We start from the raw sequence: 19,208 nt of genomic DNA on the forward strand, positions 1-19,208 counted from the left end.
TTCCATGAAGACCTTCCAGATCAAAGACTCCAGACCTTGACCCACAATTCCTTGCAGTAAGGATGTTCCCACCCATACCTTGCCCCAGACCCCCTCAGGAACAATCAGTTAAGCCCAGCAATCCGATCACATTGAATATATTGCCATATTTTTCAAAAGGATGATGAGGATGGCTGGAGGATGCTACTCTGATTATAAAATCTAACTGGAGACCAGAAACTCACACAGCATGATTTCAACAAGGCTCAAAGATCCATTTCCTTTCCCTCTACCCTCCTCTCACACTCCAGATAATCTAGGAAACACCAGTTTCCTGTTATCTCTATACCTGAGGACTTTGGTTTCTTTAAAAGTGCAAATACTCCAGGGAAACATGTTAAGCCATGAAGCCATCAGTCATGTGGAAATCAGTGCAAATGATCTGTGAGCAAGACACGGGAGAGGGAGGTCCCATGGTGGCTCAGCAGTTAACGAACCTGACTAGTATCCATGAGGATGCCGGTTCAATCCCTGGCCTCGCTCAGTGGGTTAAGGCTCTGGTGTTGCCAGGAGCTGTGGTGTAGGTCGAAGACGTGGCTCGGATCCCACGTAGATATATATGGCTGTGGTATTGGCCAGCAGCTGCAGCTTCCATTTGATCCCTAGCCTGGGAACCTCCATATGCTGAAGATGCGGCCGCAAAATGACCAAAAAAAAAAAAAAGACATGGTAGAGGGAGAAGAGTTCAAAGGGCCAGTAGACACTGCTGGAAAAGTCAGGGAAACTGGTACAAACAGACAGGTTAGAAGTCAAAGAAGAGCTCCTGCTATTTCACGAGTTTTGCAGACTCAGCCCTTTTTTTCATAATCACATTCAATCTGATCTGCGCAAGAAATCTGCTGAGCTCTGCACTGGACAGCAGTTGTGTAACACCCGTGTCTTCAGGAAGGGATTGGGTAATGGGTGCAGTAGGTACCAGGTCTGTGTGAGACTCGCATTTCATAGTCCTGAACAAAGCAGGGAAAGAAAGACTACGTCCCACAAGGACTAGAGTCTCGGTGTGGAACTCGCCGTCCTTCCTCCCTCTCGTGTGCGAACCTGAGAGCACGGCTCTTGGAGGACAGTTGTGCAGAAAGCAGAAACAGAGGCTGATCAGGGATTTGATCAGAGCCTCAGAGGAGAAAGGTCACATTCGGTAAGCACGTTGCACCCGACACCCTACAGCGGTGAAAGGACAGGCACACGCTGGCCTCCAGGCCTGGGTCCTAAAATGGGACAAGCTGTGATACACACAACAACACAAAGGCGTCCCAAAGAGACTGTGGTGAGTGAAGGAAGCCAGTCTCAAAAGAGAACATACTGTATGATTCTGTGTATGTGACCTTCTCAAAAACAAAGACATTCTGAAGACGAAACAGCAAAACGCAAAAGGGACAAAACCATAGGGACGGACTGAGAACATATCAGTGGTGGCCGGTGGCCGGGGGATGGCGTGGGGGGTAGGGTTTGACTACGAAATATCAGGGCCAGGGCATCTGTCTAGAGGATGGAATTGCAATCACGCAATCTCTGCATGTGTTAAACCTTGAAAACCTGCACATGCACAAAAAAGCCAACGTTAAAGCACATAATTTTTTTTTTTACCTGTAAATTTAAATTCCGCAAGAGGATGCGAGGGCAGAGAAGAGTGTGAGAGTAAGAAGAGAGGATTTCAGCCAGATTTCAATGGGCCTTGGTGGAGTCACATGGGGACCGCACTGGAAACACCAAGCCCGTCAGACATCACGTCACCTGCAGACACGTGAACCTCCACCAAATCCGCAAGGAACCCAGGCATGGGGCAACAGGTTCTCCTGCCCAAGGACATGCTGTTCTATGCAGGAGGACTAGAATTCTAACCCATGTCTGTGTCTCTCTAAAGCTGGGGTCTCCAGGAGAAGCCACGTCGCCACATTGCATCACCACCAGAAGAGACCAGGTACAGGTAAGCTTGAGGTTTATTGTTCGCTGTCCTTTTTTTTTTTTTTTTTCAGGGCTGCACCTGTGGCATGTGGAGGTTCCCAGGCTGGGGGATGAATCAGAGCTGCAGCCCTGACCCACACCACAACCACAGCAACACCAGATCTGAGCCACGTCTGCAACCTATAGCGCAGCTCAGAGCAATGCTGGGTCCTTAACCCAACTGAACGAGGCCAGGGATGGAACCTATGTCTTCATGGACACCAGTCAGATTGTTTCCATTGAGCCATGACAGGCACTCCATGTTCGATGCTCTTGAGTTTGTTTTCTAGGGTGGCCCTTGAACAAAAGCCAAGTCCTAAGAAAAACACTTACTGCCTGTTCAAAAATACATCTTACAGAAGAAAGTTTCAAAAGCTGGCTGACAGCCGAATTATTCCCAAGTTCAACATGGAAGTATTTCAATACCACTGCAAAATTAAGACAGGGCTTTCCTATTAGAAGAAGTAGGAATCAGAGCCAGTCCAGTTCACAGTGCGGAAATAGGAGACAGAAAGTCCTAGAGAAAATTCCCTGCAATTTCCCAGTTTGCACCAAATTTAAATGACAACTACGGGGTTAAAAAAAAAATAGACATTTTCTTGACATTGCAGAAATAATCTTAATGTCCAACACGCTGAGGTTCAGAATTTCATGAAACCTTTTTGACAATCCTCTGGAAGGAAAAATCAGCATAGACTTGGTTGAAACAAAAACGGCTCTTTGACTTCACTTTAAAATAATTATAGCAGAAGTCAGATTTAGCTGCCGACCTCTTTTGAAACAAGAAACATGAAAATCTGCAGATGAAAGGCACGAAAAGAACAGCTTGTTCTCTCCCCCTCAGAAGTTCAATCTTTCTGCTCATCACTGTGCAAGCCTGTATTTTCAGATCCAGGCATATATCTTGTTGAGTCTTCATTCGAAAGAGCATATGGCAGGTGGATCCAGGAACACCCAAGAGAAGCACAGGGCTCCTGATGTGGGGCCAAGCCGCCACTTTTAAAGCCTCCAGCCCTGAATGTGAAGACACACATTTCTCATGTCAGGGGGACTAATTTAATGAACTTTTAAATATTCTTTTCATTACCTGAAATCGACTACATCTTTCTCTGAATCCCGTTTCTTTTTTCTTTCTCTCTCTCTTCTTTGACGTTGTTTTTCAACCTTGGCTCATAAAAGTAAGACAGTGTTTAGCGCCATTCCACAATGAATTTGCTTTCCTCTCCATGCTTTTCTCCAAAATCAGAAAAGAGTATGTGTCCTTTAATTCGTGAAACTCCATGGGAGGTGTTAAAAAATTTTTTTTTGTCTTTTGTCTTTTGAGGGCTGCACCTGTGGCATATGGAGGTTCTCAGGCTAGGGGTCAAATCAGAGCTGCACCTGCCAGCCTACGCCACAGACACAGCAATGCCAGATCCGAGCTGTATCTGCCACCTACACCACAGCTCACGGCAACACCGGATCCTTAACCCACTGAGCGAAGCTAGGGATCGAACCCGCAACGTCATGGTTCCTAGTCATATTTGTTTCTGCTGCTCCACAATGGGAACTCCAGTGTTAAAATTTAAATACTCCATCTCAGCCTCTCTTGGTAATGATAAAATCCTTTCTCAGATAGAACCATCCACCTCCATGGCCTTCTTCTCTACCTATTCTAGCTCATATCTAATATTTTTGCTGTATCGAGATTCTTTAATTACTGAGAACTAATTTACATGCTAGAACATCCACTCACGGTGGGCGACTGTACTGCAATGGCTTTCGTATTCCATTTCTGTGGTCACCAGAACAAACTGCCATTCAATTTAGTAGCTTAAAACAACACTCATGTTTTCTCTGACATTTTCTATAGCTCGATGGTCCATCTGGGGCCAGGTGGCTCCTCTGTCCATGGGCTCACAGGGCATTTGTGGGGCTGTGCCCTTCCCTGTAGACTTGGAGCAAGAATCCACTTACAGGCTCCTGCAGGCTGCTGGCCGCATTCCCGCCTCGTCCTTGCAGGGCTGAGATCCCTGTGTTCTTGCTGGGGGTCAGCCAGGGGCCACTCTTCCTTCTTCAGGGCTGGCGGCCTTCCTCCTCCTGCTCTCCAGGTGCCCTCCTCCCCAACCAGGAATGTTGGGTCCAGCTTGTCTCACCCTTTGAATCTTTCCAGCTCCCTCTCTGCAGCATCTCTGATTCCAGTCGAAGTTCTCTGCTTTTAAGGATTCATATCATTAGAACAGGCCCTTCTGGATAAGACAGGATAACTGTCTCTTTTAAAGTCCATATTTCTGCAAAGTCCCTTCTGCTAACGCAGCATAACAGATTCACACTACAGGAACTTCTCTGGGGTACTGTTTAGCCCAGTGAACTTTAATTTCATCCAACCCCACCCCAGGGGCTGATGAATGAGGAAGCTTTTTTTTTGTCTTTCTGCCTTTTCTAAAGCCACTCCCTTGGCATGTGGAGGTTCCCAGGCTAGGGGGTCTAATCAGAGCTGTAGCCGCCAGCCTACACCAGAGCCACAGCAACGTGGGATCCGAGCCACATCTGCAACCTACACCATAGCTCACGGCAACGCCAGATCCTTAACCCACTGAGCAAGACCAGGGATGGAACCTGAAACCTCATGATTCCTAGTCGGATTCGTTAACCATGGAACCATGACAGGAGCTCCGTGGAAGCTTTTAGTTTTCATGTACCAACCTTGCATGGGGACTGCTCCAGCTGCAGAGTTTTCATGAGTCTCTGGCATTTGGATTCAATGCATAGAGGTCCTGAGGGTGAAAGGATAAGAGTCTGAATTCTCAGTTCCCTTCTGAGTCCTGGCACCCTTCTTGTTGGGCCTCACTGTGCCCATTTTAAGGACAAAGCAGATGAGGCTCAGGGAGGTTACATAATTTTCTCCAGGTCACACTGTTCTACCAACAGTGCCTCTACCAGGCACCAAGATTTGAACTGGATTTTAGAGAAGACTAAAACCCAAATGCTGTCCAGGCAAGGTGAAAGAGGGGGGGCATTTTGGCCAACATTACTAAGTGTCTTTTTTTTTTTTTTTGCTTTTTAGGGCTGCACTGTCGGCATATGGAGGTTCCCAGACTAGGGGTCAAATCAGAGCTACAGCTGCCAGCCTACACCACAGACACAGCAGCATAGGATCCAAGCCACGTCTGCGGCCCACACCACAGTTCATGGCAACACCGGATCCTTAACCCACTGATCAAGGCCAGGGACTGAACCTGCATCCTCATGGATCCTAGTCGGGCTCGTTACTGCTGAGCCACAACAGGAACTTCCCTAAGTGTCTTAACTTTACTATTAATAGGACTTTGTCATGGAGTCATGTATTCTTTCATTCACTCAGTAAATATTTACTGGATCTGTGGTACATCTATTCAATGGGATATTTCTCAGCCATAAAAAAGAAGTAAGTGGAGTTCCCGTCGTGGCTCAGTGCTTAACCAATCCGACTAGGAACCATGAGGTTTCAGGTTCGGGCCCTGGCCTCGTTCAGTGGGTTAAGGATCCACTGTTGCCATGAGCTGTGGTGTAGGTTGCAGATGCAGCTCGGATCCCAAATTGCTGTGGGTCCGGCATAGGCTGGCAGCTACAGCTCTGATTAGGTCCCTAGCCTGGTAACTTCCATATGCCTCGGGAATGGCTTTAGAAAAGGCAAAAAGACAAAAAAAAAAAGAAGGAAGTAATGCCATTTGCAGCAACATGGATGGACCTAGAGATTATCATACTAAGTGAAATAAGTCAGAAAGAAAAGGACAAATTTTGTATATATCAATGATACGTAGAATCTAAAAAAAACATGATATGAATGAATTTATATACAAAACAGAAACAGGCTCACAGACATAGAAACAAGTTTATGGTTACCAAAGGGGAAAGAGTAGGCGGAGGGATGGATTGGGGGTTTGGATTGGCAGATACACACTAATTTATAAAATAGATAAACACCAAGGACCTACTGTATATATAGCACAGGGAAATCTATTCAATATTCTATAATAATCTATAATGAAAAAGAATCTGAAAAATAATATATAAAAGCAAAAAAACCCACCAAAAACCTACTAGGAGTTCCTGTTGTGGCGCAGTGGAAACAAATCCGACTAGTATCCATGAGGATGCAGGTTTGATCCCTGGCCTCGCTCAGTGGATTAAGGATCCAGTGTTGCCATGAGCTGTGGTGTAGGTTGCAGACATGGCTCGGATCCGGCGTTGCTGTGGCTATGGTGTAGGCTGGCAGCTGTAGCTCTGATTTGACCCCCAGCCTGGGAGCCTCCATATGCTACACAAGCCCTAAAAAGCAGGAAAAGAAAAAAGAGTATATATACATATGTGTGTACATGTGTATGTGTCTATATATACTATATATCACTGAATCACTTAGCTGTACACCTGAAACACTGCGAATCAATTATAATTCAATAAAAAAGAGAAAATGTTAAAAGCGAAATAAAATAGAAAAAAAAAATATTTACTGGGTTCCCACTACTGACAGCTATGCTTTCCGAGCCTCAGGGGTTCAGCAGTGAAAAACAAATTTCCCTGGCTTCACGGAACTCATATTAAGAGCCTAACAAATAAGCAAAGAGACACAAAGTCCTTTAAAATCCTGGATGCCTCGGAGAAAAATGAAAGAGGATGTGAGGCCAGGGCAGGACCAGGCTGGGGCTGGAGGAGGGAGCAGGACTTAGAACTTTAAATAGTCAGAGGCAGCCGCACTTTGGAGGCGGTGTTTGAACAAAGAATTGCAGCAGGTGAGGCCTCCACACATGCAGAGGAAGAACCAGAAATACGTTCCTTTAAATCTTGTTCTTTCTAAGCCTTTAAAGGGATGCGTGCCCCCAGGTGGAGGGGAGGGCACCCCCTCCCTACCCCATCCTAATAACAGACACCAGCTGAGCAGTGACACTGGCAGCAGCTGGCTGAGGAGTCTGTACGCCTCTCAGGGACACCTTGAAGCCCTCGTCACTGTTCCTGTTTTTATAAACAAGCACAGAGGGTCTCAAGAGCTTGCTGAGGTCACCAAGTAGGTCCACCACCCACAGTCATGTCTCCTTGCCCTTGTGCTCGACTTCCTTTGATGAGGGACATTCAGGGGACAGTGAAGTCCTCAGCCCGGACACTGTCACAACACCCGGTCCTCCTCCTCCTCGCATCTCCACTCCTGCAGAAAAACCCCCGACCAGGGAGATGAAAAACGGCAGGGTAAATTCTATACACACTCATAAACCAGAATCAACGTGCAAGGAGGCGACTTTTCATAACGTGCTTTTTTGGAGGAGGGACAATCGACGTTGTTATGACAATGGGGACAGTTAAGCCCAGGCAACAGATGACAAAGGCCACAGCAGGCAGTTGTGGGTTTCTCTGCTTGGGGAATTATCCTCTGACCAACTTGTCACTGCAGAGCAGACCCCTCCAGAGAGGGCATAAGCGGTTCCTGAATTCACCTTAGCTACTCATTCACTGGAGAGTGTCAAAATCGCAGTAATCTTTTTAGGAAAGGAAGACAGAGGAGGCAGGGGAAAAAATACAATGGAATGAAAGAGCAAAGAGGACAAGGAAAGAACAGAAGATCAAAAGATTCAATTTCCATTACTCCCTTCCCCTTGCAACATAACGTTGCCCAAAGCCAAGAAAGAAAATGCCTATTTTTTTAATCTCCGATCTGTTGAGATTATAATGTTTATTTCTCTGAGTGCCAAGTCTCATATCTTTTTCTTAATATTATTTTTTATCAGAGATCTGCTGAGGGCAGCTCCCTAGACTTGCTTCTGCCTTTATTCTTTTTTCTTTTAATAACAGCTCAGGAATCCAACACTTTCTGTTTGCCCAAATCCACTGGTTTTCATTCAAAACCGGAACATTCCTGGGATAAAACTTGAAAGGACATAACCTGCTCAGCTTAACTTCATCACTATGCCGTGATAGAAATCTCAGAGTTCTGTTCATTTTTCTTTGATTCTGGAACAAGCTCTGAGAAAGACTGTGGCTTTCAGCCCACTCATTCGAGATGGCACTTTGCCGAAGGTTGCAAATTCAAGTTTGAGCTTGAAGAGCAAATCAGCCTTTGAAGGGATGAGATTCTGAGTTCATTTATGCTGACAGAGCCAGTTGAGAGTGGGGGGTAAGCTCCATCCCTGAGGAGTCAGAGGTCAAAGGCACGAGGAGAAAGATCTTCAGGTCTGTGAGCAAAGAGACATTTTGCTCGTCTCTTGTATCTATGTTTTTGTAACCATGTTTTTAAAGTTTTAAAACATTTTTATTATATGATGCTTCATTTTCAGACCTTTCAGTAGTATCAGTCATTCACTGATATTCCATGAGCAAAATATTTTCTGAACAACACTATAAAATAATTAGATTATTGTATTGCCCAAGGAGAAAAAATGGTCTATTTACTTTTTAAAAAATTTACTTCTTACCCTGCTTTAAATGTCTTCCCATGGTGAGGAGTCTCAAGCTGACTTAATTTCTTTTTGAGTGGAAAAGTCCCTTGGAGGCTGCCTTAACCAAACCCTTTAATTCTGTAGACCAGAAAACAAAACCCATGGGAAGCCAAAGAACTAACCCTCCCACAGCTAGTTTATAACAGGAACAGGACTATGGCCCCAATCTACTTTTCACAGCAGATGAAATGTGTTTCCTTTGGTATTACGGGAATGTTACTGGAGGTGCCATGGCCTCTTGGCTAGGAAATAGATAATAGTTCTTAATTGTGTAATATTGTATTGGTGTTTCTATATTTTTATTTTTATTTTATTTATTTATTTATTTATTTTGTCTTTTTGCCATTTCTTGGGCCACTCCCACAGCATATGGAGGTTCCCAGGCTAGGGGTCGAATCGGAGCTGTAGCCACTGGCCTAAGCCAGAGCCACAGCAACGCGGGATCTGAGCCGCGTCTGCAACCTACACCACAGCTCACGGCAACGCCGGATCCTTAACCCGCTGAGCAAGGGCAGGGACCGAACCAGTAACCTCACGGTTCCTAGTCGGATTCATTAACCACTGAGCCACGACGGGAACACCTGTTTCTATATTTTTAATCTGAATCAGAAAAATATATTTCTAACCCATTTATGTAAATTGTTAATATGTTTCTCTAGAGCTATAAAGCTACCATTCAAGCTGGCAAGTTTGCTTTAACATTGCTTTAACAACCTGAAGCTGGGCTTTTGTGATGCATGTACGTTTTTAAAAGTATGTACATTTTGTGATTTTATGTACATTAAAAAATTATTTTATTGAAGTAGAGTGGATTTACAATATTGTGTGTCATGTATGTAGCTTTAATTGTGAAGCAGTCACATCCAACATTAACAAAATATGGCAGCCTTTCTTAAAATTTTCATTTTGCTGATGTTTCCTGGATCCAAGCTAAAAAATTTCAAGCCACAGCTTTTTAACCTAAATCCCTTATAACTATTTTTTAAAACATTTATTTTGTAAATTAGTGATTTTTCCAAGTTTGGAAATCAGTGTTTGTTTGATTGATTGATTGATTGATTGTGTGTGCTTTTAAAGATGACTTTTTTGGAGTTTCCCCGTGGCCTGGTGGTTAAGGATTCAGTGTTGTCACTGCTGTGGCACTGCTTCCGTCCCTGGCCTGGGAACTTCCACATGCTGTGGGCATGGCCAAAATAATAAATAAATACAAATAAATATGGCACTTTTACTTGAAATAGCACCAAGTGACTTTCATTGTGTTTGCCCCTGTCACTAAATTACACAGCACAAATCTACAAAGTCTGTTGAAAGAACTTTATATAAATGATAATAGGCTTTGTATAGTTAATATTATGCATTTTAAGTTGTCTAAGAATGTATTTAGATGGAAATTCAACTGTCGATAAAATGTGAACTCTCTGTGATTTTATACATCGAGGTCTACATCTGTACTTCTAATCTGTTTCTGCCAGTGCTGGTCATTTTCCATTCCCACCATGCCTCCCACCACAACAAAGGTGCCGTCTCTCTTACCTGGATTATTGCAGTGACCTTCTCATTGGTCTCCCTCTCAAAAGGACTTGGTCCCTTTCAGTCTATTTTCAACTTTCATGGCACTTTTCCTATTCTTCATAATTTCTTTAAGACAGCTGATCGTAATTTCATAAATGCTAGTTTTTTAAGTACATTGTGGTAGTCCCAGAAGTTTGAAACACTTGAAAAATTTAAGCACTTTTTATCTTTGAAAAAGCAATGTATACATGTGTAAAAAGGCAAACAGTAAAAAGGATTAATAAAATATAGAGTAAATATCTCTTCCATCCTGAATCCTTAAATACCTCTTCAGCGTAACTATGATTATCAGTTTCTTGTATGTATTTTCATAGGTTTCCATGTTATATAAACATATATGTGTTATAAAAACATATATAACCCCCAATTTTCTACACTAATGAAAATATCATCTATATAGTCTTAAAGAGCTTACTTTTTTTTACTTAACATAGCTTAGAAAATGTTTTATGTCATGTTTCTTATACGTAAATAGTGTTTCATTGTATTGGTATATCATAATATGAAATAATCTTTTTTTTCGCCTTTTTAGGGCCACATCTGCGGCATATGGAGCTTCCCAGGCTAGGTGTCAAATCAGAGTTGCAGCTACTGGCCTACAACCACAGCTCACAGCAATGCCAGATCCTTAACCCACTGAGCAAGGCCAGGCATCAAACCTGCATCCTCATGGATGCTAGTCAGATTCATTTCCGCCGAGCCACAACAGGAACTCCAATATGAAATAATCTTAAAATGACAAAATATTTCCTTTATGTAACAAAGTCAACAAAATAATGGCTGTGCAACCAACAATGAGAGCAATACCAGTTCAGATCAGAAAAAGAAGACAGAGTTCCAAGGGTATTTTTTTTCTCTGTGAAAATACAGGACTAATAAAGTGCATTTGTATGCACTGAGACATGATGTACGATTCTGGAAAGTTAAGAGGTGAATTATTAATCAGTACACACAAAAACTTGGTTGATATGAAAAATGATGCCAATATTAGCTACATGAAAAGCAAAATGTGTTTAGGAGGGGATATGTAATCAGGATATGGTATATGATTCAACTGTAAATAATATTTACATATTCATAATAATTTAAATATTAAATACTGATTTCACAAAAAAATTAGGAGATAGTGATAAGCGAGGGATAAAAATTTTGTGTCCGTGTGACATATAACATTAGTACATAAAAGTGCACCAATCCTAAGTGTACAGATTGATGAATTATGAATTATGATATAAGAAATGGCCCTGGGTAATCAGCTCTCAAGTCACCACACCAGCAGGTGTGGGTGGACAGGCATGGGCGGGCAGGTGTGGGCAGAACCCATCCAAAGGGGCAGACCACAGCCTTGAGGTGGGACAGTGGGGACAAGGCCAAGGGGATGCTGGGAGGACAGAGTGGGGATGAGGAGAGAGAGGGATGGAGGAGTGAGGAGAGTGGACCTGGGACCAGGTGTATCTGGCCTCAGGTCCTGACTCTGCCCTTCACTGGCCACATGACCTTGGGAAATGTATTAACATCTCTGGGTCTTAATGCCTTCACCTGCAGAAGGAAGACGATTTTTTTTTTTTTTTTTTTTTGGTCAGTAGAAAAACGTCTTATAAAAACTTGGAGGCCAACATTGAAAGCATGGTTTGTACACATTTTTGGAAGAACACAAAGTGAATACAACCAAATATATTAAAATGGTTTCAATTACCAGCATTGAAACAAAATTAGTGCAAAAAAAGCCAAATACAATTGCACAGATAGTGGCTCTTAAGTCTTGAAAGAAAGCAAACGTGACTCTCGGTCCTTCCCATTCAGGTGAAACTTGTACTTGCAAAGGGTCTGGTGTGGACTAAACACTATTCTTGCATCTACCAAGGACCTAGTGTATAAACACGTTGTTAGGGCTTTCTTAGTTAACATTGCCCTCCAAGACCTGCCCTTAGGAAAGCTGATAAACCTCTTGTCTCAATCCATTCCACATCTCGTGTGATACTGTCTCTAACATAATGTCAGCAGAGCTTCCTTTCTGTATAAATATATTACGCTTACAAAAAGAACATGAACCCTAGCTAGCACTGGAAACTTTTCTACAAAGGAAAGACAAAGAGGATGCTTTCAGATTTCTTCAGCAACCTTTAATTCTTGAAAAGATGAAATGTTCTCCCATGTTTTAAGGACAACTTATTTTGAACCTAGAAATCAAAACTAAATCCAACTGTCAACAAAATTATAAAGAAGGCGATTTCAGACATGTAAGAAATAAGGACGTTTTACTAGTAAAATGTCCTTCAGGATAGAATCCATTCAAACAAAAAGGGAATCTAAGAAAGAAGAAACTTGAGGCATCCAAGAAACACGCATGCATGTGTGTCTATGTGCTCATGCATATGTGTGCTCACGCATATCAGAGTGATGACTAAGTGGGAGGGGAGTGAGCAACGATGGATCCAAACCAAGACTGAAGCACAGAGATGTGAGGAAAACATTTTCGGAGAAAAAAATATGGATTCCCCTGAGCAGAGAGACAACACCATCAAAAAGAGGTGGCAGACGCTATTGTTTGTTAAGAATATGTCTTCTGTTAAGAAGAAATTTTTAAACTGTTATTTGGAAAATCAAGGAAACAAAGCCCTTTGCAAAAAAGCATTGCCTAAACATGGAGAAAGCTAAGAGGTGGAGTGATACCAAATCACTGAGGACTATAGAAAACATAGATAATTTTACTTTGCTCTTGCAACTTCACAGTTGAGCAGAATTTAATGGCATGAAACTATATTCCTTTATCATAGAACTAAATCATACAACTTGGTTCGAGAATGAATATTGTTTCATCATTTTAATATTCTAAGGATTATTATTATTTTTAAAAGTTCTGTGATCCACTCCAAGTAAAAATGGGAAAGATTTAATTTTAGTTACCAACTATAATATAAATAACAAACTTGGACAATGCAAAGTGATATAAAGGTGACAGAGCTAGAAGGAAAGTGGGTGAAGTGAAGGACAGGAAGGAGCGACATTTCATCATTTTATGTGGGGCGTGCCGTAGAGATTGTCCATAAAGGATGTGGATTCCCTTTGAGAAAATTCAGCACTTATCATGACTTAAAACTAGAAATCATACCAATTAATGATAGGATAAAACTTCTGTACGTAAACAAATATACATTGTTTTTTTTTGTTAGTTTTGTTTTTAGGGCTACACCCACAGCATATGGAAGTTCCCAGGCTAGGGGTCCAATCAGAGCTGTAGCTGGGGGCCTGCGCCACAGCCACAGCACAGGATCTGAGCCACATCTGTGACCTACACCAGAGCTCACGGCAAGGCCGGATCCTTAACCCACTGAGGGAGGCCAGGGATTGAACCTGCGTCTTCATGGATGCTAGTCTGATTTGTTTCCACTGAGCCACATCGGGAACTCCTATACATAAACAAGTATTTTATAGAAACTTCCTACAACAATCATCATGCTTAGACTTTAGACACACATCTCTTAATATGCTTTAAGATATGTCTCACCAACACTGCAAGGAAAGAAAAATAGATGAGAAGGGAAGAGAGAGGAACAGAAGAGATAAAAGTGCCATTTCCTGGAAAAGGATGAAATTAAACTATTAGAAATAGGAGATGTCAGCAAGTTGCCAAATAAAATATTACCTTATAAAAAGCAACAGCATCATTCTATAAGAGCAAAAATCAAGTAGAAAATGTATTTTAAAATAAAATCTTAGTGACACTAGCCATAAAAGAATAAAACACCTAGGAAAGAAATTTTAAAATGCCAAGGCCCGTAGCTTTATAGCAAAAAAAAATTAAACTATTGAGTGACATAAAGGAAAATCAATCCCATGTTCTTAGGTGGGATGTCACTACATCAGTGTCCATCAAATTAATCTATAAAATCTCTGCAGTCTCAACAAAAATCCCACATTAAATTCACATGACAAAATAGATAACTCAATTTTGGAAAAAAAAAAAACCAAAAAACCAATCAAATAAGTGAGCTTTGTATGTCTAAATATTAAGATGTTCCATGAAGCTGCAGTAATAAAAGATAACAGCCCAGAGCTAGTGCAAGAAGAGACAATGAGGGGGTAGAATAGATCAGCACAGCAGAGCAGTTCAGAGACAAACCTGTATACACACACCCATGTGTACCTACAATTATGTGTAAATCTAATAAATATGTCGTAAGAGGAGCAGTGCAAAGACAGACCAATTAGTAGATGGTGGTAGGAAAACTTGGAGAAAAAGGATACAGTGGGCCAGTCAGCAGCTGCTGCACAACACAACGTGGATCCCCAGTGGAGACGCACCTTAAGGTGAAATATTAATTTATAGTTAGTGGAAGAAAACCCTGGGGCTTATTTCTGTAATCTAGAAGAGGAGATGGACTTCAGGGAAGTCCTTAAAAACTGAAATGAAACTCCCAACGCACAAGTCATAAGGCAAAAAAAAAGAAAAAAAAAGTTCTTCCAAAAGAATGCATTTTCAGGAAAAATTTCTTCTCTTTCCTAATGAAGAACCAATAGAAGATACCATCTGAAGTTGGTAAGTCAAGGATCCATAGCAGGAATGTATTCAAAATATAGCAATAACCACAAAAGAGCTGGAAACAAACAGGAAACTAGTGTATTTGGTTACTGTGGGATTCTGAAAATAGATTGCCAAGTATTTCTTTCATGTCAAAGCTTTGGGTATTGTTTGAATGTAATCTGAACATCCATGTACTGATATGGTATACATGTGATCTTAACATGGTGTTTTTCATGGGTTTTTCGAGCTTGGGGGCTGGACCGGGCACCTCCCTTCCTGGTGATGGAAACTATCCCGTGGGGGAGGTGGTCGTGACAAGAAAACTAGAGACACTCATACTAAGTGAGGTAAGTCAGAAAGAGAAAGACAAATACCATATGACATCACTTATATCTGGAATCTAATATATGGCACAAATGAACTTTTCCACAGAAAAGAAACTCAGGGACCTGAAGAATAGATTTGTGGTTGCCAAGGTGGGGGGCAGTGGGATGGACTGGGAATCTTGGGTTAATGGATGCAAACTATTGCCTTTGGAGTGGATAAGCAGTGAGATCCTGCTGTATAGCACTGGGAACTCTATCTAGTCATTTGTGATGGAGCATGACGGAGGATAATGTGAGAAAAAGAATGTGTATATATGTATGTGTGACTGGGTCACTCTGTGGTACAGTAGAAAGTTGACAGAACACTGTAAACCAGCTGTAATGGAAAAAAATAAACATCATTTTTAAAAATTAAAAAGAAAAATAAGAGGCAGCTGGAAGTCAGATCTAGACTTGGAGCTCTCACATTTCAATCACTGAGTGTGAGCACTGCAACAAAAGCTTTCCTTTTCTGCAAAATAGAACAATAAATATCCTCATTCTTGATCCAAACTAATCGATGCCAGGAAGTATACAGGTTAAAAAGAGCTATTGGAGGAATTTACTCTTGGTCAAGCTGTTTCAGAACCACCACGCCAAAAACGCCACTTTGCACACATATAAATGCACTTACAATTGGTAGACTTCGTCCCTTTGGCTGCAGACACACTCTTTAAACTAGTCACACCCATTTTCATTTACAACCTTTATTCTAGGTTCTTCACCTGTTCATTTTTGAAGTGTTTTTCTTTCTTTTTTTTTTTTTTGTTTATTATTTTAACTCTTCAGAATCATATGTCATAAAAGCGAGTGGTTTCTTACCTTTTTTTTTTTTTTTCTTTTTAGGGCCTCATTCATGGCATATGGAAGTTCCCAGGCTACAGGCTGAATCAGAGCTACAGCTGCAGGCCTACACCACAGCCACAGCAATAGCAATGCCGGATTCTTAACCCACTGATGGAGGCCAGGGATCAAACCCACAACCCCAAGGCTCCCAGTCGGATTCGTTTCCACTACACCACAACAGGAACTCCAGTTTCATACATTTAATAAGAGAGGGAAAGAAGAAAGGAAGGAAGAGAGGAGAGAAGGCGAGTGGGGTGTGATAGGATAATGAGCAGTCAGGCTATTCCTAACAGAAAACCCAATTTCAATGCTTTAGACAAATAAGGATTTTTTTTTCCTTCTATGTAAAATAAGCCCAGAGCTGTCACTTCAGGGCTGGTAGGAAGTTTTGTGCCTCCACTGTTTTCTCAGGCTGCCTCTATCTTTCTGCTCTGATGTTTCCAGACCACTGTTCCCAACCTCAAGGTCACAAAATACTTACTGGGGCTCCAGACATCACACACTCTTTCCAGCCATCAAGAAGTACCAAGTAGGGAAAGGAAGCAGAGGGAAAGGAGCTCTCCTTCCATTTGAATCACTTCTTTTGAGGAACATTCCAGAATATCCCCTTATCATTTCTACTTTCATCACCCTGCCCACACTTCTCTATATTTCTATTAAATTTCTGTTTCCTGGTGAGATAAATTTCTGTTATCATCTTGAAATTTTATCATCTTAAAGAGCAGTCTAGGAGTTCCTGTCCTGGCTGAGTGGTTGACAAACCCAAGTAGTAACGATGAAGTTTCGGGTTCAATCCCTGGCCTCACTCAGTGGGTTAAGGATCCAACGTTGCTATGAGCTGTGGTGTAGGTTGAAGACATGTGAAGACATGGCTTGGATCCCTCATTGCTGTGGCTGTGGTATAGGCTGGTGACCACGGCTCCAATTTGACCCCTAGCTTGGGAACCTCCACATGCTGCAGGTGCGGCCCTAAAAAGACAAAAAAGACAAAAAAAAAAAAAGCAGTCTATATATGTGATTTGAGTTGTTCAGTCTCTGCGTGATTGATTCATTACAGAATATTCTTTGGGATCCATATAGCTAAGCTGCGAATTAGCCCTAAAATTATTATGCCTACAAAGCCTCCACTCATGATGAATAAATTTTATTTAATATGTTAATTTACCTAAAGAGAACCAATATCTAATGACCTACAACTGTGGTCCCCAACTCACTGGAGCTAATTCTCTTTGTGACACATGTTCGCTCTGCACACTGCACTGTCCTGAGGCTCTAACATCTCCCTGAAAGAGAGCCTTCTTGGATTTCAGGTTGGACGGTCATTCAAAGGTACACAGTAGGCTTATCCAGCACCATCTACACTTAGCTTTAGGAAAGAAGCTCAGCACATACAAGACAAAGCATTAGGAGTCCTCAGACACTCAGACAAGACCTCTACCATCCAAACCCAGTATGCAACTGATCTTGAAAGATGAGCATGGACAACTGACATGAATGCAATTCACATCAGCATGGGTAAGTCCCAGCCCAGTCAATTACAGATGACAAAATACACAGCCCTGACAACCATGAGTGATGTGTTCAGGAACCTCTCTGGTAGATGTATTCATTGAGTGGATGCTGCAAAAAGGCTAAGGATTCAATTTTTCCTAAGCATCCCTGGGGCTAGAGGAAGGATTATGGCCCTACTCTTAAATCCTTTATGGTAAAAATAGCTTGTATTTCAAAATATAAATTCTTACAGACAACTACACCAGAAAGTATAAAATAGATGCTGCTTCTATTAGAGGTGTGTGACTTCATAAAATTGACTAACTAGCAGTCAATCCTTCATAATCAAGAAGGAGGCTTCTATTTAATAAAAACTTCTAAGGCTGTGTACATCTTCCTGATTTTAGCTTTCACTGCATTTCCTAAGCATTGGTATGAAGTAATTCCTTCTGAAGATGCTTTGGCTCTTGGGTTCTTATTACATCTTTGAAGTAGGGGTTATTTAGAAGGATGTTACTGAATTTCCCAGCAGTTAAGTTTTGTTATTATGGTTGATTTTCTTTGTTTTTATTTTTTTTGGTGGGGGGGTATTTCTTTCTTTCTTTTTTTTGTCTTTTGTTTTGTTTTGTTTTGTTTTGTTTTTTTAGGGCTGCATCTGAGGCACATGGAGGTTCCCAGGCTAGGGGTCAAATCGGAGCTGCAGTCACTGGCCTGCACCACAGACACAGTAACACCAGATCTGAGCCGTGTCTGCAACCCACACCACAGCTCACGGCAACACCAGATCTTTAACCCACTGAGCAAGGCCAGGGATTGAACCTACGTCATCATGGATATTAGATTCGTTTCTGATAAGCCATGACGGGAACTCCTCTTTTCTTTATAACATAGATTTACGTTGATTTCTTGTTTGTTTGTTTTTGTTTTCTTTTGTTTTTTGGGTTTTTTTGGCCATGCCCATGGCATGTGGAAGTTCCCAGGCCAGGGACTGAACCTGCGCCACTGCAGCGACCCCAGTGGCTACAGTGACAACACAAGTTCCTTAACGCGCTGCACCACAAGAGAATGCCCTGATTTCTGTTCTTACAGTGAGAAACTGCAATGTGAAAATTTTCAGCTTTTTGGAAATCATTAAAGCAATTCTTCTGGCATTTTTTTCTTACATCACGGTATGACAATGAAATGATAATATTTGTATGGCCTGCTGGATAAATTAATGAGACCGTCTGGAGTCTGGAGGACTGACTGCCCAGGCACTGCCGGGTTTTCTGAAAAACAATGAGGAGCTCCATCTCAGCAGATCTGGGAGCTGTTTGTGGAACACGGGTTGGGAAGAGCTGCATTACAATTTCCTTTCTGGTCTAGTATTAGCCTAAGAGACCAGGGATTATGTCGCCAGTATTCCACCTAGAATACAACATTTTATATACATGTGACTAAGCAGAGTGTTGCTTTAATTTCCTGCACTCCTATTTAATTTTTGTTTTATCTGTCAAATTCTGAAAGAATTTTTTTTTTTTTTTTTTTTTTGTCTTTTTAGGGCTGCACCTGCAGCATATGAACGTTCCCAGGCTAGGGGTCCAATTGGAGCTACAGCTTCCAGCCTACACCACAGCCACAGCAACACAGGATCCGGGCCTTGTCTGTGACCTACACCACAGCTCATGGCAACGCTGGATCCTCAACCCACTGAATGAGGCCAGGGATCAAATCCACATCCTCATAGATACTAGTCGGGCTGGTTACCAGTGAACCATGATGGGAACTTCTGAAAACGACTTCCTGCAGAATAGACACTCTATAAGTAGGCCTCGTGGATGCTAGTCGGATTCATTTCTGCTGAGCACGACGGGAACTCCCTGAAAGAATTTTAATTACTCTTAATGTTGAACATCTTTTCTTGCTTTTATTTGTTTTTCTAGATTTTTTTTCTGTGAGTTTCCTGTTTATATCCTTTGGCCATGTTTTTTCAATTTCCTATTT

At 41.8% G+C, this 19,208-nt stretch overlaps 1 protein-coding gene and 1 long non-coding RNA gene across 18 annotated transcripts in view; both read right to left on the reverse strand.

Annotated features, from left to right (window-relative positions):
* Positions 1–19,208, reverse strand: part of LOC146404655 (uncharacterized) — a 347,061-nt gene that overhangs the window by 174,065 nt on the left and 153,788 nt on the right. The window lies entirely within an intron of this gene.
* Positions 1,598–19,208, reverse strand: part of LOC102166005 (uncharacterized) — a 121,285-nt gene continuing 103,674 nt past the window's right edge. For 6 of the 17 annotated variants that reach the window (XR_014841254.1, XR_014841274.1, XR_014841275.1 and 3 more), the window contains 2 exons: positions 4,666–4,736; positions 1,598–4,171 (listed from right to left, as the gene is read on the reverse strand). The gene's annotated coding sequence lies outside the window, so the exon portion shown is untranslated. Of the gene's footprint in view, positions 4,175–4,665; positions 4,737–12,099; positions 14,304–19,208 lie in introns of those variants that run through there. The other 11 variants (XR_014841269.1, XR_014841255.1, XR_014841258.1 and 8 more) reach the window with 3 other exon arrangements.

This window comes from Sus scrofa, chromosome 3 (genome assembly GCF_054392235.1).
Source record: "Sus scrofa isolate SSC_HxYL_T2T_F1_AM1 chromosome 3, Sscrofa_HxYL_maternal_Yorkshire_Landrace_v2.0, whole genome shotgun sequence".
Taxonomy (NCBI): Eukaryota; Metazoa; Chordata; class Mammalia; order Artiodactyla; family Suidae; genus Sus; species Sus scrofa.